This window comes from Neoarius graeffei, chromosome 14, assembly GCF_027579695.1.
Source record: "Neoarius graeffei isolate fNeoGra1 chromosome 14, fNeoGra1.pri, whole genome shotgun sequence".
Classification (NCBI taxonomy): Eukaryota; Metazoa; Chordata; class Actinopteri; order Siluriformes; family Ariidae; genus Neoarius; species Neoarius graeffei.
Window position 1 is genome coordinate 1,977,354 of NC_083582.1, and position 22,689 is coordinate 2,000,042.

The 22,689-nt window shown below is 42.1% G+C and overlaps 1 long non-coding RNA gene across 1 annotated transcript; it reads left to right on the plus strand.

Moving 5' to 3' along the window:
- Positions 1-19,133: 19,133 nt before the first annotated feature.
- LOC132897420 (uncharacterized) lies at positions 19,134-21,283 on the plus strand. The gene is made up of 3 exons (XR_009656313.1): positions 19,134-19,202; positions 19,963-20,058; positions 21,213-21,283. It is a non-coding gene; the product is annotated as an uncharacterized LOC132897420 (long non-coding RNA).
- Positions 21,284-22,689: the final 1,406 nt, after the last annotated feature.

A 22,689-nucleotide genomic window follows, 5' to 3' on the forward strand; every position in this document is an offset into this window, starting at 1 on the left:
AGGAAACATGATGCAAGAGAATTTTGAGTTGAGATGGTCAACAGCAAAATGTGCATTGGCTGAACTCACTGAAACTCAGAAATCCTTGTTGACTTCACAAGGATTTCCGTGTTTACATTTTAGTTAAGACAACGTACATTTTGCTGTTGACCATCTCAACTCAAAATTCTCTTGCATCATGTTGCCTAGAAAATTTAAGTTCAGATGGGCACTTTTTTTTTTACAGTGTAGAGGTTCACATACTTTTGCCACTCACAGATATGTAATATTGGGTCATTTTCCTCAATAAATAAATGACCACATATAATATTTTTGTCTCATTTGTTTAACTGGGTTCTCTTTATCTACTTTTAGGACTTGTGTGAAAATCTGATGATGTTTTAGGTCATATTTATGCAGAAATATAGAAAATTCTAAAGGGTTCACAAACTTTCAAGCACCACTGTATGTGTGTGACTTCAGAGAGGAGCTCAGTGTGGTGATAGATTTGGGATAGAAACTGTTTTTGAATCTTGTGGTGTGTGCTTTGTTCTGTAACACTTGCCTGAGGACAGACATTCGAACAGCTGATGGGCGGGGTGGGATGAGTCCTTTAGGATGCAGTGTGTTTTCTGCAGGCAGTGGGACGTGTATATGTCCTCAAGAGCAGGCAGATGCTCGTTGGTGATTTTTTTCTGCAGTCTTTCTGACTCTTCACAGTGCCTTCTTATCCGCTGCAGAGCTGTTACCATACCATATCAAGATGCCGCGTGTGAGGACGCTCTCAATGGTACAGCGGGAGAAGGACATCAGCAGCTGTTGGGACAGATTGATTTTCCTGAGAGTTCTCAGGAAATAAAGTCTTTGTTGTGCTTTTTTAATGAGGCAGTGTGTGTTGTATGTCCACGTCAGGTCCTCTGATATGTGTGAACCCAGGAATCTGAAACTCGAAACTCTCTCTCCACTTCTTCTCCATTTATGTTCTGTAGCAGATGAACATCTTGACGTCTTCTGAAATCAACTATCAGTTACTTGGTCTTTTTAGTATTCAGAGCTAAGTTGTTCTCAGCACACCAGTCTGTCAGCCTCTGAACCTCCTCTCTGTCGGAGTTTCACTTCCACAAACTACCAGCACGTCAGCGTTTCTCATCCGCAAACTACCAGCATGTCAATCGCTACGTTCACACTGCAAGGCTTAATGCTCAATTCCGATTTTTTTGTGAAATCCGATTTTTTTGTGAGGTCGTTCACATTAACAAATATATGCGACTTGTATGTGATCCTCAGTATGAACGAAAAGCGACCTAAAAGTGTTCCGCATGCGCACTGCAGGATACGACGACGTCACACGCAGTGAGCATGGCCAGTGTTTACGGAAGTAAAACCACCCGGTTGCGGTATGACCCATCCAATCTAGCTTGAATAGCTGCATCCCCCCAAATGGAAATCAGCTCCCTAACCTCTGCGTCCTTCCATTGAGAAGATTCAGAACCTTCACAGCCCGAAGCGTCCCTCGCATTGATGTCATGCACAGGGGCGCAGATACGTTTTTTGAACTGGGGGGGACAAAAAACTGGGGGGGGACAAAGCTGCCAGCAAACCAACCCCAATATGCCTGTCAAACTTGTTGTTAGTAACCATAGCAACCAAGCTCGAGCGCGCAACCTGTGCAGTCTGCGCAGCTCAACCAACCGAATATCAGTCTTTGTTTTATGTGAGTTGTTGCAACTATGTATACACTGCTGTGCACCTCAATAAACCGAATGGTAATTAGTCTTTTGATTTTTCCGTGAGGTTTGCCTTATGCAAAGAAAGACAGCATAGACGTTTTTTCCTCCCTATAAGTGGGGGGGGACCGAACGAGGTGAATTTAAATATGACTTGTCCCACCCTATATCTGCGCCCGTGATTATGCGCCATGTTGTTGTAACTTTTTTTGAGAGACCCGCCGCCTACTTCAGCGCAGAATAGTGACGTTTGTGGCTTGTTGATGACGTGTAAGTCGGATGAATGCGACCTGGCGGTTCAGACTGAAGTCGCATATGAAAAGAGCGGATAGGAATCGGAATTAGCACCACATATCCAAACGGCCTGGGTCGGATTTGAAAAAATCGGATCTGTGTCGTTCATATTGTCAATAAAAGATCGGATACAGGTCACATATGGGCGAAAAGATCGGATTTGAGTCACTTCAGCCTGCAGTGTGAACGTAGCCATAGTTTCTCCTCCACAAACTACCAGCAGGTCAGCGTTTTGCATCCACATGATACCAGCAAGTCAGTGTTTTGCACAGGGTTCCTACACATTTTCAAATTTAAAATTCCAGACATTTTCCATACTCAAATTCTCAGGTTTGGAGACTTCAGCGAACAAACTACTCATACATTTAAAAGAATTACTTGAAAGTCAAACAGGTGCTCACATTATGACAGACCACCAAAATGCATACCATATTTAGCTTGGCCTAAAATTTGTATCAGTGCCCTGTTTTTGTCATAAATATATATACACATTACACAAAATACAGGATGCCACTCTGACGCACACGTATCTGATGCACACTTCAAGACATTAAAACACAGGTGTGTGAAGATGTCAAGCACATACAGGATGTCCCGAAAAAAATGTAGACACACTTTTAATCACTGTAAAGTACTGTATGTGTTTATTAAAATCCATGTAATTTTCAAAGAGTAATAGAATTTACAGACAGTTTATTATTTAGTCACTGCCTTTTTTTTCTTTCTTTCTTTCTTTTTCTTTTTGGCATTTTAATATTTTATTTCTACTATTGTTTAATTCTTATTATTTTCTTTTAATTCTTTTAATTCTTTTAATTAATTCTTTTAGAATAAAGATAAAATTATTTTATGTAATTTTATTTCTCTATTGTTTACTGTTTTTGTTTTTACTTCTGTAAAGCACATTGAACTGCCATTGTGTATGAAATGTGCTATATAAATAAACTTGCCTTGCCTTGCCTTGCCTGTTCTCAAACTGACATCCATTCTGGTCCAGTCACTGCTGACAATGCAAATCACATTCAATTCTCTTGGTATTTTTGGACATTCACTTTCAGTGACTGTTGCAGGTCTCGTAGCATAGACTATAAACATCAGTTAGAGGCAGTGATAAAACAATAAACTGATGTCTGTAAATTCTATTACACCTTGAAAATGAAATGAATTTTAATAAACACCTACTTCACAATGATTCAAAGTGTGTATACATTTTTTCGGGACACCCTGTATGTTGTGCACACACACAAGTTTACTGAAGCTTCTAATTTGAAAACAGTCATTATGGCATTTTTTGTATTTACTATTGTGTTTTATGAAGGCCCTGTGTTAGTTCCACTGTAGATCACATTTTGTCCACATACCAAGAGATGGCAGACGTGGCCGAGACGTGGCCACCCTAACCAGTATGTAATGGCTGCAGTGCCCTTGAGCAAGGCATTTAACCCCACATTGCTCCAGGTTGTAACCATGTTGTACCCTGTAATAACTAAGTGGCTTTGGATAAAGGCGACAACTAAATGTAATCAGAGATGCCTACCCCAAATTTTGAATTTCAGTATTCTTGAAAACATTTTTCAGTATTTTGGAATGACTTTCAGTAACATTAATTTATGCACATTTCCATTATAAAAGAGGTGTATATACCAATATGTTGAACATTTAAATTATTAAAAAGTACTGTTTTGTGTGAATTGAATAAACAAAACACGAGCAGCCATCTCAACTGAATTTCCACTCAACAAATTTCTAGAGCATACAATATATCACATTTTTCTAAATACAATAGTGTTCCCTGTTTGCAGACATTACAGTTGACGACCAATCATTGGTATTGAATGTAACTCCTCAAAAGTATTATATTATATTGCCTGGCAAAATGTTCTACCTGTTTACGGATTCTAATAAAATAAAAAATAAAAAATTCTTATTTCATGCCAAAGAGAGTCCGACATTGTTATCTTAATGTCCCAATATATAAATACTTCAGCATAATGCTTCAGAAGAGACATTGAATAAAATGACATTTATAATTGTATTTAAAACAGTGGAATGATCAATTTTTTGCCACAATCCCAACAGCACTAATCATAAAATTCTGTTTTTGATCATACTACATGTACATTTGTACTTGCAACACTGAAAAGACTTTGAGTTAAAGTACAGCCACTGTTTGATATTTCAGTGAATAAAAATCAGACATGTAAAAAGAAACTGAATAAGTTTAACTCACATTTCATGGCACTAATTGGCAAGTTCAACTCCAAGCACAGGTCAACCATCACCGCTTCAGCACGTGTCACGTTCCGTGTCTTCATCCACAGATTTCGTAAAAAACTGCTGGATACCCCCAGATTTACTTTCCGCCTGACTCGCCATTTCAGCATACTCCATGGTTTTTTTTTTTGTAGTTGACATGCCGCGTGCAGTCATCGCGACCACCATGAGTGATGTTAATGTCAGTTCTACAGTTTGCAGTGCGCGTATCCATTGCCCTTTTGACTGGGTGTAACGCATGGCCATTCTACCGTATCGAAAATGGCGCGAGCAAATGTGCGGAATCTGCGCATGTCACACACAGCATGTGTGGTTGTCGTAAAAATAAATAGCCGTGAATTGCGCATGGATTGAAAAAGTCGCTTGGACATTTAAAAACAACTCACTGGAATTTTTTAAGACTTTATAATAATTCCGTACAGAATAACACTGTTTGCCGTAACATCGTATTTACGTAACTTTTCCGTCCAAAATACGGCCAATCCGTACTAGTAGGCATCTCTGTGTAATGTAATTATAATAATAATGTAATAACAGCATTGTTCAGTTTATATGTACGTTTGCGTACACAGCCTTCATATTTTTGTTGGCAGTTTTTTTGTCTTGGGTCGCTTGTTTTCAGGGTCCATGTGCCTTATTTTCTAGCAAATTCTGGCAACACTGCCAAATAAGCCATAAGCATTTTTACACTGACTGGAGCTATGATGCGTGTTCACGCATGTTCAAGAGGCGTTTTGTAGCAGGGGGTTTTCCTGCGTCTTGTTCAAAGTCTTGCAAGAAGCAAGCAGGTTCAGGGGGTGTGGCAGAGCGCATGCCAGTACAACAGAACACCCGTTTCCCTCCCTCCGCATTTCAACACATTTCTTTGGCAAAATTCAACTGAATGTCGGAATGTTGAGCTTCATTTTACTATGTAGCGGCAAAGGTCTGGAAACACAAATATTTCTCCATACCCTAATTTCCATTTTCCATACTTTTCCAGACCTGGAAAATACTAAAATCAAATTCCATACTTTTCCATACTTTTCCATACTGCATAGGAACCCTGCAAACTCCATCAACTCGCTACACGACTCCTTCATCGTTTAGCCAGAGTGGAGCCGTACTGCGCTCATCCCAAGCCCAGAACCATAACACACCCAGGTCAGTGCGCTACAGTATCCCTGATCCATCTTCGGATGAATCAGGCTCTGAATCTAGTGCAAAACAGGAGCAATACCAGAGTAGCTCAGATAGTGAGTACTCAGGAGAGCCAAGGAGGCCACACAAGGACAGGCACCAAATCCTTCGCTTATGGCAAATTGACCTACTTGCCAAAGATGTTGAGCGATTCGATCCTGACAATAAAAGAACAAATGTAAATAATTATTTGCGAGAAATTGACCGATGCCTGATGGACCTGCCGAAAGCCACAACGCGAGAGAAACTTAAACTGATCTGGAAGACCTCCAGTAGCAGCGTTCGTGCCTTTTTAGAGATGCTACCCCCAGACGTTCGCAATAGCTATTCGAAACTTCGCAATTACATGAGGGAAGAATATGCGCCGTACACGGATGAAACCTCCGCGACATTGTGTGCATTACAAATTAAACACAAACGGTCTGAGGCGCCTCATGAATATTATAGATGGCTACGTACTGCCTATTTCCAGGGTAGTAACACACCAGGCTTGGAAGAAGATAGAGGCTTCAAATCCCTCTTCTTACATAACCTCCACCCAAGCGTGCGGACTCAAGTCACACTGACGTGTCAACACGGTTTCTACTCAATGAGGGAAATTAGGCAACTAGCCCAAATGACCTGGGAGACCATTGTCAAAACCACAGACAGAAACGATGATGAACCCAGGGCCCTTAGTCTCCAGGGTGCAGACAGGCCCCCGCTAGCCTTAGAAGGAGGTAAAGCTCCAAAAGGGGGACCCACCTGGAGAAATTCCAGTCTGAACTGCCCCTTGCCGAGCCATCATCAGGGTGAGTGGAAGAATCGGCAAGGTAAGGCCAGGAGAGACCGAGGGCAAGGCCACAGTGACCATGGCAACCGCTCATTATATGAAAAGGGTCATAAGGAACAAGGCGGTTGGCAGCAAGATCATCATCCCCGCTCTGGCCAGAGACGGCAGGAGCGCTCCGACTGTAGCTCTACACGTAGGAGTAGAGGTGACCGACACAGTGACTCAGACCAACCTGGTAAGTTCTGCTCAGAGCTGGATTCTTTGAAAGCCCAGTTGGCTGAGGTTAAAGGACTGTTACAGAAGAGGTCAGACCCCTCAACAGATTAAACAAAAGAGCCCAAGAAAGGACAAAAGGCCTACTACGGCTGAAAAGCCTCCCATCACGAATATCAAATAGGTGACAAAGTCCTATACTTCAACTTTACCAAGCCAGTAGGAGTCTCAAAGAAGTTCCTACCACACTGGTCGGGACCTTTCGAGATCGTGGGAAAACTGCCCCCCGTTGCGTATCGCATTAGGACATCCAGGCCTAATCAAACGCTCTCATATCGATGGGTCCATAGCAATCAAATCAAGCCTTTTGAACAGTCCTCACTCCAAAAGGGGGGGGGGGATGATAGTTAGGCCCATCCTGTCCACCCGCTGCTATTACCTTTCCAGAAGATTAAGCTTACTAACCCAAGAACTAATACTTCTTTTCTTTCCTTCATTCCTTCTCTTCTCTTGTTTTTTATGCATAGGAAATGAAGTAACTATGTAGTGTTTAATTTTTTTTTTATATAGATGTGATTTTGACCTAGTTAGATAGAGTGATTATATGCCCAAATGCTTACAGCCTGATATTGGCCCAAATGCCTATGCCTCCAACTGTCTTACTAGGACTCATGAGTTTACACAGGTTTCACAGGACACCATGAACTGTACAGAGGATGTTACCTCAAGGACTATGGACATGTGGACTGTACCATACTGTGCTCTCAGTGCTACAACTCCGTCATACCCCTGAGACCAAAAGGGGGAATGTAGGGACAGCCACAGTCCCCGTCCAGAACTACATATCCCATCAACCAACTTCCGCGATGACCTACGTCACGACTGGGCTCCATGACTCTGTAAGTGACCCGGAAACCTCCAACTCGCTCTCTCTCTGTCTGTGGACCTTGCGTCATACGGACATATAGAGATACCCCCCGCTCATCGGACCGTCCGAAATCACGACGTCTGCCTTGCAAGAAAGAAGACTCAACGCACTTTCATATATACCACTGGCCATGTTAAAGAGTACCTAAGTTGCATCGTCTCACTCAATTGAGTTACAACCGGTTTATTTGTTTATTATAAGTAACGTTACGACTGCAGCCCAAGCAGTTAATTAAAAGTTAGAAGTGACCGGATTCCTTCTGACTTAATCGCTGTGCACATTGTTTGATCAGAGACTTTTCCTCATGAACGACGAAGTTCGGATCAAGGAATTCTCTGCGCCTCCACCCGAAACCCTGCGAAACTTCGGGACATCTTCGCATTCCTACATAGGAGCAAAATACTGGAAGTAAGGCTAGCATTTGGGCAAACTAGTCTTAGGAAATAGCTTTATGAAGTAGTATGAATTTAAACTCAGAAACTGTTTAATTGTTCACACCGTAAACCCGAATGTTCAAATTAATTAAAAGAAATAATTTTAGAATACTCAAACTTTGAGTAATAGTTCTACTAACTTTAATATGTAAAGTTGCTGTAACAAATTGTTCGTTTTTGAGTAACTGGAAATAACAATTATTGATTTCGAAGAACTTTATGGCAGTGTGACGTACGTGACGTCATGGCGCACGTCCTTCAGAGACGTTACGCCACTGAGTTGATAGGTAATTTCAAGATGGCCATGCATCGCGAGCGGAGCTGTTTCCAGCTTTCTAAAAGTAAGTAAAAAGTTTTGTACCTTTCTAAGAGTATTAGTGGGGCGGTTTAGCTCGAATATTCAAGAGGATTGTGCATTTTGTGATACAAGCATCAAATTTGGCACAAATGTACATTGATATATGGCGAACATTTTCAGATATTGAGCCACTCGGAATTCTCCCTTCATGTCCGCCATATTGGAATTCAAAATGGCCATTGTTTGAAATCTACATTTTCGATTATCTTTGGGTCTAATGCCGCTATTGACTCGATTCTGGTGTCCAAATGTATGTTTTGGGAGGAAAGGAATCCGATGGTTACAATCTGCATTGTGTATCTTTATAAATTAGCCAACATATTGGATTTCAAAATGGCCGCCACTTGAATTCTACATGTGCGATTACCTCTGGGTCAAATATTTTTATAGTACATGACAATATTTGCTGGTATCCATTTTTCAAAATGACATACTTTATTACAGTACTCCACTTAATTCATGAGAGATAAATATTCATCATGTATTTTTGACAAGACAACATTTTACTCAAAGTCTGTGAAGTAAAAATTGTTTTGACAAGTTTGAGTTATTGATTAGATTCTGTGTTGTTCTAGGTTTGATATGGAACCCGAAGGAGTTCCAACAGTTAAGCAATAGGCTAATTATCCTAAAGTAGGTGAAGGTGATGGGCAGCATGGTGGTGTAGTGGTTAGCGCTGTCGCCTCACAGCAAGAAGGTCCTGGGTTCGAGCCCAGCGGCCGACGAGGGCCTTTCTGTGTGGAGTTTGCATGTTCTCATGTCTACATGGGTTTCCTCTGGGTGCTCCAGTTTCCCCCACAGTCCAATGACATGCAGGTTAGGTTAACTGGTGACTCTAAATTGACCGTAGGTGTGAGTGTGAATGGTTGTCTGTGTCTATGTGTCAGCCCTGTGATGACCTGGCGACTTGTCCAGGGTGTACCCCGCCTTTCGCCCGTAGTCAGCTGGGATAGGCTCCAGCTTGCCTGCGACCCTGTTGGAGAGGATAAGTGGCTACAGATAATGGATGGATGGATGGAAGGGTGAAGGTGACTGCATTGTCAAGCAGGAGAAGGTGTGTGTTCCTGAAAGTTTAACTGGAACAACTAGATAATGCTGATGAACAAGAATGAGCATCTATTCCGTCCTCTGCCTCTTGGTTACTTACTCAGTCACTGACTTTTGGTGGATGACTTCCTCATGATTGTACCAAATTCTTTCCTTTTTTTAAAATGATGGATTTAATATTGCTCTGTGGGTGCTCCAAGTTTGGGATATTTTTTTAATAACCAAACCCTAATTGACACTTTTTCAGAACCTTGTCCTGCATGTGTTTTCATAGGTTATTGGTTTTCATAGGTTATTGGTTTTCATGATACTGTTTGCTTAAGTATGCTCTCTAATAAACCCTGGAGTTTTCTACAATCAAATCACTGTCTTTAGAATGGAAATCACCTTATAGTTTCTGGAAACTTTCAGCTGATTTAACCATAACTAATTTAGGGGTTTTACACCAATGGAGGGTGAATAGTTGACAAATTATTTTATTTGTAAATAATTTTTCAAACTATACTGATCAATCCATTTCTCAATAATATGGGCTATTTTGTGTAGAGACATGACATACAGCTCTGGAAAAAAAAAGAAATAAGAGACCACTTAAATCTTTTCTTAAATCAGCATCTCTGGCTACGTTCACACTGCAGGCTGAAGTGACTCAAATCCGATCTTTTCGCCCATATGTGACCTGTATCCGATCTTTTATTGACAATATGAACGACACAGATCCGATTTTTTCAAATCCGACCCAGGCCGTTTGGATATGTGGTGCTAATTCCGATCCCTATCCGCTCTTTTCATATGCGACTTCAGTCTGAACCGCCAGGTCGCATTCATCCGACTTACACGTCATCAACAAGCCACAAACGTCACTATTCTGCGCTGAAGTAGGCGGCGGGTCTCTCAAAAAAAGTTACAACAACATGGCGCATAATCACGGGCGCAGATAGAGGGTAGGACTCGTCCCACCCAGATTTAAATTCACCTCGTTCGGTCCCCCCCACTTATAGGGAGGAAAAAACGTCTATGCTGTCTTTCTTTGCATAAGGCAAACCTCACGGAAAAATCAAAAAACTAATTACCATTCGGTTTATTGAGGTGCACAGCAGTGTATACATAGTTGCAACAACTCACATAAAAAAAAGACTGATATTCGGTTGGTTGAGCTGCGCGGACTGCACAGGTTGCGAGCTCGAGCTTGGTTGCTATGGTTACTAACAACAAGTTTGACAGGCATATCGGGGTTGGGGTTGGTTTGCTGGCAGCTTTGTCCCCCCCAGTTTTTTGTCCCTCCCAGTTCAAAAAACATATCTGCGCCCCTGCGCATGACATCAATGCGAGGGATGCTTCGGGCTGTGAAGGTTCTGAATCTTCTCAATGGAAGGACGCAGAGGTTAGGGAGCTGATTTCCATTTGGGGGGGATGCAGCTATTCAAGCTAGATTGGATGGGTCATACCGCAACCGGGCGGTTTTACTTCCGTAAACACTGGCCATGCTCACTGCGTGTGATGTCGTCGTATCCTGCAATGCGCATGCGGAACACTTTTAGGTCGCTTTTCGTTCATACTGAGGATCGCATACAAGTCGCATATATTTGTTAATGTGAACGACCTCACAAAAAAATCGGATTTCACAAAAAAATCGGAATTGAGCATTAAGCCTTGCAGTGTGAACGTAGCGTCTGTGTACGGCAGCCATTTCATTCCAGTGTCTGTGCTGGGATTCCAACACATCTCATTTTACTTAATGAGGTATTGATTAGGTCATCACCTGCACCAAATATTATTTAATGAGGAAAAGTATAAAATCCGGGGGCGGCACGGTGGTGTAGTGGTTAGCTCTGTCGCCTCACAGCAAGAAGGTCCTGGGTTCGAGCCCCGGGGCCGGCAAGGGCCTTTCTGTGTGGAGTTTGCATGTTCTCCCCGTGTCCGCGTGGGTTTCCTCCGGGTGCTCCGGTTTCCCCCACAGTCCAAAGACATGCAGGTTAGGTTAACTGGTGACTCTAAATTGACCGTAGGTGTGAATGTGAGTGTGAATGGTTGTCTGTGTCTATGTGTCAGCCCTGTGATGACCTGGCGACTTGTCCAGGGTGTACCCCGCCTTTCGCCCGTAGTCAGCTGGGATAGGCTCCAGCTTGCCTGCGACCCTGTAGAACAGGATAAAGCGGCTAGAGATAATGAGATGAGAAGTATAAAATCCACTGATGTGGTCATCACTATCCTCTTGCAATAAGACCAGTCTGGATGGCAAACACAGTGCTAGTATTACCTTAAATTTAATTGGAATATAAAAATATCTATTCTTCATGTAAGTCCACAGAATGGAAACAACAGGGAAGTGAAGTTTAGGTCAGATAAGCGCAAATGTAGATTTCAAATGGTGGCCATTTTGAATTCCAATATGGCGGACATGAAGAGAGAATTCCGAGTGGCTCAATATCTGAAAATGTTCGCCATATGTCAATGTACATTTGTGCCAAATTTGGTGCTTGTATCACAAAATGCACAATAGGTTAGCTATGCTGCCCCACTATATAACATTACTCGCTATGTATGATCTTTGGATAGTTAATTAACCAACTGTCATATTTTGTCGTTTCTCGGTATCTCTTGGATTTAATTTCAGCGCCGTAAGTAGCAAGCTCAGTTGGCCTGCTTAGTGAAAATGTCGTATGCTACGTAGCCGACTCATAGAATTATCTGTCAATGTGAAACAACTGAAACAATCAAAATGTTTTCAAGTACGTTTTTGAACGTCTTGATGTCTGTCGCTTTAAGCGACATCCCCTGCTAAGGTTACCTAATTCTCCATGAACTAGCTAACTAGAACTAGCTAACTAGAGCTAGCAACGAAATGTAGCTGACTGTTCCTCAATGTTAAGGCTATGAACATTGTGGTTACTGGATTAGCTCTGTATAAAATTCAATGAGTTCTGTCTTAAATTTACATTTTTTTGCATTATAGGTTGCAGTGGACCAAGTGGAGTTCTGTGAGAAAACAAGGTAACCGATTTTTAGTTTGCCATGTGGATTGTTAGATTCACTGACTGGCGCCTGGAACACTCGATTCGCTAACGTGGCTCTCGGCAGACGCCCTGCTCCACACACCAGTTTTAATTAAGCCAGACGGGACGAAATATTTTCGCCAACAACCTGTTTTCCGTGGCTGAGATGAGACTACATGAATGTTCTAAAACACTGATGAAAACTGTGTGCAGAAATGTCTGAAGTAGCCTATCCATTAATAAACACATGCACGAGTAGCCTCGTAGCCAAACCTACTCATCTTTTTGCACAACAGTAGGCAAAATGGATTCAGTGTGTATGTTGCTGTTTTGTTTTTGTGTACAGGTGAAGTCCTACATTGTGGTCAACTGACTATTCAGAAGGCATCTTTTATAAGGTAAGTTCAATGAACATTGATTTTATGACCCTTTTCTGGTAGTGGGGATGATGCTTGCACAGTTCACATGCAGTGTCCTGATGTATGGTGAGTATGTACTGAGTTTGATGTAGGAGGAATATTAGTGGTTAGCGGTTTCAATGGAGTGGAAGTGCAAGTTGTGTGTGGTCACCTCAGACATACAAGCCCAATTATTTAGGCACTATCGTTTGCTGCATGGCCATTGTTCAAGAGTCAGTCCTCTACCATGTCTGAGTCTTGCATTTGCACACTCGCATCATTTAATGAAAATTCACTTGATCACGTGTCCTCAAAGACATATGCAGACCTAATGCAATTTGACAGAGCAGGGGCAAAGCACTTTTTACCTGCCCAAACGCCTGTCTCAGAGGGCACACTGTTCAGCCATTTAAGGCGACATTTAAAAACTAGACTGCACCATGCCCATTTAACAACTGCAACTACAGTACAAATGTATAATCATTTAATGCACCCAAAAGTAGGAAGGTGAGGATAGATTTATTTTTTAGCTCAATTCCCAGTGAACAGTGATGTCTAAGGGGTGGTGGTGTCTTATTTTCTGACACTTTGTACTTAAAGGGGACATACAGTATTATGTTAGGCTTTCCATGCTATGCAAGGCTTTCCTGCTCATATGTTGGTCTCTGCTGGTCTTATAAACACTCCAACTGTAGATAGTGTCTCGCTGTTCTCTGTGAGTGACCCAAATGATGAAGCAATGAAAGCACCAGTTCTGAACTAAAGTCTTCACCTGGGCTGCAAGAGGCGAGCAGTCTGACCAGGAGCTGTAGAGCAGTTGAAACCAAGCTAGCGAGAAACGCTCTCCTTTCCCCCTCATTATCCTTCTTGGTACTGGTATTATGTTCTAAGTGAGCACAGTCCAAAAAGTTATATCCATTGGCAGTGTGTGAGAATTGTGTATTAGGCCTACCCCATGTCGACTTGTGAAATAATAGTGTTAAGCTCAAACTGCTCAAGCTCCTACACTCATTTCCTGTCTCTTGACTGTCCTATAACAATAGAGGCTAGAAAGCCCGAAAACAAATATTAAACCGTGTTATAGAAATATCCTTCATAACTCTGGTTGGATAAGTCATGTTGAAGTGTTTATAACATCACATTAACAAGCTACAGTGCCTATAAAAAGTCTACACACCCCTGTTCAAATGCCAAGTTTTTGTGATGTAAAAAAATGTCAGACAAATAATTTCTCAACTTTTTCCAACTTGACTATTAACTACAACCTGTTCAATGCAATTGAAAAACTCTAAGCTTTAAAGGGAAAAATTGCTGTTTTCTTTACCTTTTAGGTTGGTGGCTCCAATATGACCTGGATCTGTAAGTTGTGCGCAGCTGCTTTCAACACAAAATCAGACTTACTCACTCACTATAGGCTGCAACACAGTCACTATTCCAGAATCAGCCCTCTTCCCTGCCTCTACAGTGACTGCATTTGTACATGTCAAACATTTCCTGCACTGAAAGCACATTTATCAAGATGTCACCCAGAACAACCAGTCAGTCATTCTCTGCATAGTCAGGGTCCTGTGATATTTAAATGCCCTTTATGCACATTTCAGCAGCCCCTTTCTCAATCTGCTGTTTTCAGTCATCTTCGTAGGCATTTGAAAAACCATGAAACGGTGCAGTGCCCATATAAGGATTGCTCATACGCCACAAATGTGTACTCCTCATTCAATACACACCAAAGTCGAGAACACCAAGCAGATCTTGTGGCAGACTTTCAAACTGAGATTGCCAGTGAGGATCCATGTAATCTGGCCAGTGCTTCAGAGGAAACTAGTGAAGAATGCCCTGGTCCGAGCAGGGAATTGGAGAATGCGGATCATGTTGAGACAGTCAGTCTTAGAAATCAGCTTAAAAAGTATGTGTCGTCTTTGTTCTTGAAGATGCAGGCTATCCTACATATCTCCGACACTGCCACTCAGGAAATAGTAGACCACTTGAATGAAGTCTTCTTTCTATCTGAGCCACTGATCAAAGAGGCAGTTCATGATGTACTTACAAAAAATGGTCACTGCATTTCAGAATCTGCACTAAGTGAAGTTGTTGCTGCTATCATGGACTGCAATGTTCTGTCTACTTCAACTTGTAAAGGTGCTGAGTTGAGTTCCTCAAAGCGCAGAAAAACCTTTATAGAGCACAACTATCCTTGTGTAATGCCAGTGGAGTACCAGTTGGAGCCTGGCCATGCCAGCATGTATGTTCCTATACTTTCGATGATTCAAGAGCTGTTTAGAAGCACAGACATTCTTAAGAAAATTTCTGAAACAGATACTGCATTCAATCAATATGTTTCATGCGCCAATGGCTCTTACTTCATGGAAAATGAGTTGCTGTCAACTGGGGATCTCGTCTTACCACTCCAGTTGTACATTGATGATTTAGAACTTTGTAATCCGCTTGGTACATCACGCAAAATTCACAAGGTGTGTGCTGTATATTGGGTCCTCGCTAATCTTCCACCAAAATACAGGTCAACATTACATGCTATACAGTTAGCAATACTGGTAAAAGTGACAGATCTCCGCAAGTATGGATATGCAGCTGTACTTGCTCCATTGCTGCGTGACATTCATACTTTGGAAGTGGACGGTGTGTTCATTGAAGGACTTGGCCAAAATGTCAAAGGCACTGTCTTTTGTGTGTCTGCAGACAATTTGGCCGCTCATGGACTAGGGGGTTTTGTAGAGTCTTTCAGATCAGGCTGTGTTTGCAGATTCTGCTTGGGCTCAGTTGAACAGTATCAAGAATCCGAAGTCAGAGATGAGAAGTTTGCTCCGAGAACTAAAACCAGCCATGACCTGCATGTGCAAACAGTTAAGGTAAGTGACACTTTGAGCAGCCACTTTGGTGTTAAAGGTGGCTGTGTCTTGCAGGAGTCTCTGGATTACTTCCATGCTCTCACAGGGTTTCCTCCAGACATACTCCACGATCTTTTGGAAGGCATTGTTCCAATGGAGCTCAGTCTTTGTCTTAAAGAGATGATCCGACTGAAGTACTTCACTTTGGACTTTTTGAACAACAAGATTACCACGTTCCCGTATCAACATGCTGATAAAGTGAACAGACCTCAGCCTCTTTCCCAGGCTTCTCTTTCTCGGGGGACAATAGGAGGTAATGGGCATGAAAATGCTACTCTCCTCCGACTTCTTCCACTGCTTATTGGCAGTGAAGTACCAGAGGGGGATCGGGTATGGGCAGTTTTAATGGATCTCAAGGAGGTTGTGGAGCTGGCTTTGTGCCCATCATTTACAGATGAAACTGTGGACTATTTGGCTTTCAAGATCAGTGATCACAGACGGGCACTACTTGATGTTTTCCCCGAGGTAAGGCTCCGCCCAAAGCACCACTATGTGGAGCACTATCCTGCCTTAATTAAATGCTTTGGGCCCCTCTGCATGTTTGGACCATGCGCTTTGAAGCAAAGCACCGCTTTTTTAAAAGAGTGGTGCATGACGTGCAAAATTTCAAAAACATTTTGAAGACCATGGCAATCAGGCATCAGCATATGATGGCATACCATCTTGCTTCACCATCATTTTTCAAGCCAAACACTCAAGCAACCAGGGTTGACTCTGTTTTGGTTTCATCGCTACCAGAGGTTGCTCAACTACACATCAGAGAACACACCACTACTGACACAATCTTTAAGGCCTCAAAAGTGACCATTGATGGCACAGACTATGTCTGTGGAATGTTTCTGTGTGTAGGAGCAAGTGGTGGGCTGTCTCAGTTCAGCAAAATTGAGCAGATTTTACTTTGTAATAACAATGTGTCTTTTTTGTGTTCTGATTATGAATCTTGGTATGTAGAACATCTACGTTCCTATGAGCTGACTTTGCAAAAAAGCTTTTCTGTCCACATACAGTCAAATTTGAATGACATCATCCCCCTCCCAGCATACCGTGTGGACGGCGCTCTTATTCTCACCCCGAAGAGGTTTATACTTGTAAAACAACAGAGTTAAGGTAAGGAAAAAAGACACGCGCACACAGACACAGACAAGCAGGGCTTGGGGGGTACGCATCAGAGTGTAGTCGACGGGTGGGGGAGTGGCGATCGAGATCAGTGAGGTATGACTGCAAGGTTGTTGAGGGGCTTGTAAGCGATTAGGAGGAATTTGAAGTTAATGCGTTGCTTTATGGGGAGCCAGTGGAGTTGTCTGAGGATAGGGGTGAAATGTACTCTGGAGGGGGAGCGAGAGAGCAGTCAGGCAGCAGAGTTTTAAACATCTTGTAGTTTGAGGAACAGTGGAGGGGAGGCCATACATTGTGCTATTTCAGTAGGTGAGTTTGAATCTGGAGGTAATGGGTCGCAGGCGTGCAGTGTTTCGTAAGTGGAAGAAGGATGGTTACATGGTTAATGTGTGATCTAAATGAGAGTGCAGGGTCCATGTATATTCTAAGGTTTTTGACCAGGGGGAAGGGAGTGGCCATTGATGCAAGGTGAGAAGTTCTGACGGGTGGGGAAGATGGATTTTGGGCCAAAGAAGGTTTTAATGTCAGTGAGACAGCAGATGAGGGTGTAGAGATTGGCAAGAGAAATGGTTTTGGTGGTGATGTAAAAGCCTAGAATAGCATCATCGGCATAACAGTGGAATTTGAGTCATGGAAGCATGTACAGAATGAAGAGGAATAGGGCCCAGGACTGAACCTTGAGGGACTGTGTATGACTGTGATGGTGTGGGAATTATGATTGATTGTGACGTGGAATCTATGAGACGGGTAAGATTTGAACCAGTCGGGGGCGTCGTGGCTCAGGTGGCTAAGGCGCCATGCCATAAATCCGGGGACCTGGGTTCGGTTCCGACCCGGGGTCGTTTCCCGGTCCCTCCCTGTCTCTCTCTCCCACTCATTTCCTGTCCTGTCTCTACACTGTCCTATCCAATAAAGGTGAAAAAAGCCCAAAAAATATCTAAGATTTGAACCAGTAGAGGGTGGTGTTGGTGATGCCAATGGATTCTTGGTGACTTTGAGGGCAGCTGGATCAGTGGGATCTTCTCCATGTCTGCCATTTTGAATTTCCAGAAATACATTTTTAGCTGCAGAATGTACTGTACTTTTGTCATACTAGTAAATATTAGTTTATTACTTCGTAAACATATTAATGAAAATATCAAATTTGGCAATAGGTAGCAGTTTTAACGAGCAGCATAGTTGTAATACCTACTCTGGCCACTATCCTGCACAGTGCACCTTAAACATGATGAACTTCCACTTACTACTTTTTGCTAAGGGAAGCTGCACAGTATATGATGTTGTTAAGCAATCTTTTTTTGTTTGTTTGTTTGTTTGTTTTAGCACAATGACTACTACATCCCTGCCCATGTTGCTGAGAGTAGAGCAACCAGACCAGCCACCAAGGAAGCTGAAACTGGGCGCTCGACCTGATTCTGTTGACTCACTAATCCGGATACTAAAACATGAACTGGACCTCGACCTCGATGTTGACCTTCTCTACGAAGACCCAGATTTTGATGGAAAGCTCACTGCCCTGACCGATATTAATGAACTGCCGCAGAAAGCTGTTGTACACATTACTTTTTCTCAAGACTCAAGCTCAGTTGCATCAACAGTGTTGCTCTCTGACGTCTCGTCTCCAGAGCGTCTGAGCAGGTGGCCGCCAGGGCCTTTTCCAATCCCAATGTTCTCATTCGACATAGAGCTGAAGCTGAGGGACGGAAATGCTGAATATGAAAACAAGAACACCTACCTCAACTTAACCCGTGACCTGAAGCACAGCATCTTGGAGAGTATGGCTTCCACCATTTATGGTTTTAAAGCTTATCCGAGTGACAAGGAAATTTCAATGGCCGCCGAGGCTCTTGTGGCCAAACATCCCTGCTTGACCCAACCAGGGGCTGAAAAGGGCTGGAATGGGTGGAAGAACTCTATTAAGTTTAAAATGGGCAATTACAGAAACAAGATGAGACGGGCTGGATGTCAAGAAGTTGTGGTCAATTCTGGTAAAAGGAGTAGGAGCCACCCGGAAAAAGAGCCTTCACATTTGAACATCAAGCGACCAAAGAGTGCGGAATTAAATTTCTTGCCCAACTTTCCTAAAGGAAAGGATCCGTCACAACTGGAGGAGATGAGGCAGACAATTGTTGACGAATGCAAGAAAGTGGACAAGGACCTGACCCTCATCCGAAAACTGATGGAGGCCACATTCCCTCTACGCAGAGATCGTTATGTCCTTCCCTCCTGTGAATGAGATCATGGACCTCTGGCCAGCTCTGAAAATTGAGTCAGAGGTGATTTAACATGAATCAGCTCTTCAATTGCAGTTTCTCATGCAAATGTATAGGAATCACATTATTATATTTTAAGTCCGATCTTACTAATTTTAATGTTGCTATATTTGCCTTCTATTTTTGTGCTATGTATGCAGTTGTATGCAGAATTCCAGCGACTCACGAACCAGAACCTGCCCAATACATTTTATGCTGAGTTGGACCACCATCTTCCACGAATGATGACTCTATTCAGGCAGAAGGCTGCCAAAACGGGGAAGACTGGAGATGCTCTGGCCAGCATTTTAAAACTTCATGATGAGCAGGTAAAAGATTAAGATGAACTTTGCCATTTGTCTGGTTGTAATATACATTCCTCCAAAAAATAAAGGGGGCTCCAAAAAATAAAGGGGGCACCAAAACAACGTAATGCAGCTCCAAGTCAAAAATACTTAATAGTGTTATGAGGCAACACTCATTGTGGATCCATTTTGCCTACTGTTGTGCAAAATTAACAAGCAATGGTTAGAAATTAAAGGTCACCAAAATATGCCCCTAAAATAGTTTTGTCAGGTGGTGCCACAAACCATTTCTCTTTTCATTCTTTCTGTCTAAATCTTTTGGTGACTCGTGCATTTTGACGATTTCGCAGCCCTGTAGGTACCACGAGTCGGTGTCTTGGATAAGTAGCACTACTTCGGGGGGCGGTGAGAAACTATCAAAATGCACTTGTCACCAAAAAATCAGCCAGAAAGGATGAAAAAAGAAATGGTCTAACACCACCGGACAAATAAATTATTTTGGGGCGTATTTTAGTTATTGCCTCTAATTTCTACCCATTGCTAGTAACGTTTTGCACAACAGTAGGCAAAACGGACTCACAAGTATAGCTTTGCTTCCTAACTGGACAGGCTGTTATCAGACGTATAATTGACCTGGAGTTGCATTGCATTGTTTTGGTCTTTCCTTTGTTTTTGGAGCAGTGTACATATGAGCCGTATGACATGTTCTGCTTGCATTGATTTTAAAATAAGCTTTTCAATGACCAAGTTTTTTTCTTTTCTGCTCTTTTTTTTATCTGAATAGGAATCCCATGACATCCACAGCAGACGCACCACAGCTCTACAAGCCTTGCCTGTATATCTGCGTGATGATGCGACAGAATTATTCAGGACCTGCACAGTGAGTCACCATCAGATCTTGCACTGTTAAATGGTTCCGATAAAATGTGGTGGTGTTTTTTGGATCTGGTGACCCTCATTTCCCAGATTACATGTCAGCTTTTGGTTGCATTCAAGTCTTTATTTTTGAGTGAATTGTCCCTGAAATTCCTGTTGGTAACATTCCATTGATTCTCAAAGGGGCTTTAGGTCTGGCGAGTTAGAATGCCCATACCACCAAAGCACCAAAATGTTGTATGGTAATCTATGGGGTATAATCAAGAGGGAAATGTGGGTCACCAGATTCAAAAGCAGAAAACAGCTGACAGCAAAGCATCAAGGATATATGGGCCTCCATAACTCCCATGCAATGCTTCTGCCATTGACTTCAATGCTAAGGTGCATCATGCCAGTAATTAAGGCAAAGATTCCTACCTAAGATTTGAACATTAATGTGTAGTTTAGAAAGTACCATATTTCGGCTGATTTGATGTCTGAATTGAAAATGGTGATTTCATAAAAATATTCAATTTTTTTTTTTTTTTTTTTGGAGCTGGAAGCCCAACATATGAAAGAATATACAAAACTTATTGGAATAGTTTAAAGGTGCACTGTGTAATATTTCTAGTTTATTTCCAGAATTCATGTTGTCCATTCACAAATGTTACCTTTTTCATGAATACTTAACGCCACCATCAAATTCTAAGTATTAATTATGACTAGGAAAATTGCACTTTTCATACATAAGTGGGATCTTCTCCATGTCTGCCATTTTGCATTTGATATTTTTAGCTGAAGAATGTTCTGTACTTTGGCCATACTAGTAAATATTAATTTATTACCAATAAAATATGTAAAAAGATCAAATTTGGCAATAAGCAGCACAGTTTAAACGAGCAGCATAGTTGCGATACCTGCTCTGGCCATAATCCTACACGGTGCACCTTTTAAAATCCTTGTCATGAATCTCTGATCTATGAATGTTTGATCAAATTATGGAAATGTTTTTACATGATATTAAAATTTTTTGGAAAGGAGCTGGAAGTTGCTAACTTGTTTAGCATGGATGCTTTCATAAAACATACCCCAGTTGTCTACAATTGAACTGCTTTGACTAAACAGCATCTGCATTCATGTAGGTCCTCATTTTTATTTTCTGTCTTTCTGTTCATCCAGGATGATTCTGATGAACCTGACCTCGATGGTGTTGCTCTGGGCCTTCTCACCTTCGCCAACAATGATGCAGGCCTCTACAATGCACTGAGGGTGTCCGTCGTGATTGAAGGTGCTGTTGTGACGAGTGTCTCCCGACATACTGACACGTTTCTTATCATGTTTGGGCTTATGTACGCTTTGCACCTCAGCTATCCAAAGGCCTTGATCAACACCTTTGAATTTGTCCAAAAAATCTTGCTTGGCCTTGATGGTGGGAAACTTTCACCCAAATTGCAGACCATGAAAATTGACTTGTCCATGTGAGTGTGAAGGGTAGAAGGTAGCCAAGTTGTTTTGAGAAAGTGTTTTAAGGAGGTACTGTTTGAGTTGCTTATTTTTTGCTTCAGTTGCACCATTTTTGTGGTTCAGTGTTCAGGGGTACCAAAGTATTGGTATACACCATTCTAGTGCTGATAAATGCTTATCTTAAGTGATATTTGGAATAATGTGGCATTGAGTGTGTGTGTGTGTGTGTGTGTGTGTGTGTGTGAGAGAGAGAGAGTGATTGTGTGTGTGTGTGTGTGTGTAAATGTTTGAATGAGGGCAACTCTCCTTCGTCTGTATAAATATCAACATGTTGGTCAAAACAAAGCAAGAAATCATAACCGCGCAAGTTTATAGGAATAGGGGAGCGATGAACAACTAAATGAATGAATGAGGGCAACTCTTTCCTTCCTCTGTATAAATCGGAAAAGAAATCTGACATTGCAACATGTTGGTCAAAATAAATCAAGAAATCATAACAGCGCAAGTTTATAGGAACAGCAAGGGGCAGTGTCAGTGTGTGTAGATGAAGGAGGATGGCTGTCTCCACATCCTCTCACTAACACACACACACACACACACACACACACACACACACACACTCACTCCTCTGCCGTACATTCAAATACTCCTCTTTCTGCCACGGAATGCTCTTCTCCCTTTAGTGACCACCAATGCCATCTTTCAGCACTTGTGGCTCAACTCAGTCCTGGACGAACACACGTGCACACTCACATAGAGGAAAGCTGACAGTTGGGGGGGACAAAGGGTTCAGAGAGGGCCCACATTTGGGTGGGTGTGCGTGCGCGTGTGTGTGCGTGCGTGTGTGTGCGTGTGCGCGCGCGAGAGAGAATATGTAAGCAGAGATTTACTCTGATAGTCACTTTTTACGCTCGCTCGCTGGCGCTCTCTCTCTGCTCTTTTTTTTTTGCTCCCCACTGCGCTGAACCTACATTGCATTTGTATGTCCTGGTCATTTTTACATAGTTTATGAACGTTTACATTGTTAATGAATGTTTTAAATGTTTCTTAATGTTTACATTGCATTGTTGACAATAAACAATTGTTTGGTCAGCACAATATTTTGTGGTGTACTTGCTTTCTAAGCTGTGTAGGTTGAATTGGGATTAATTAAATTATAAATTATGTAATAATTGATAATTAAATTAATCAA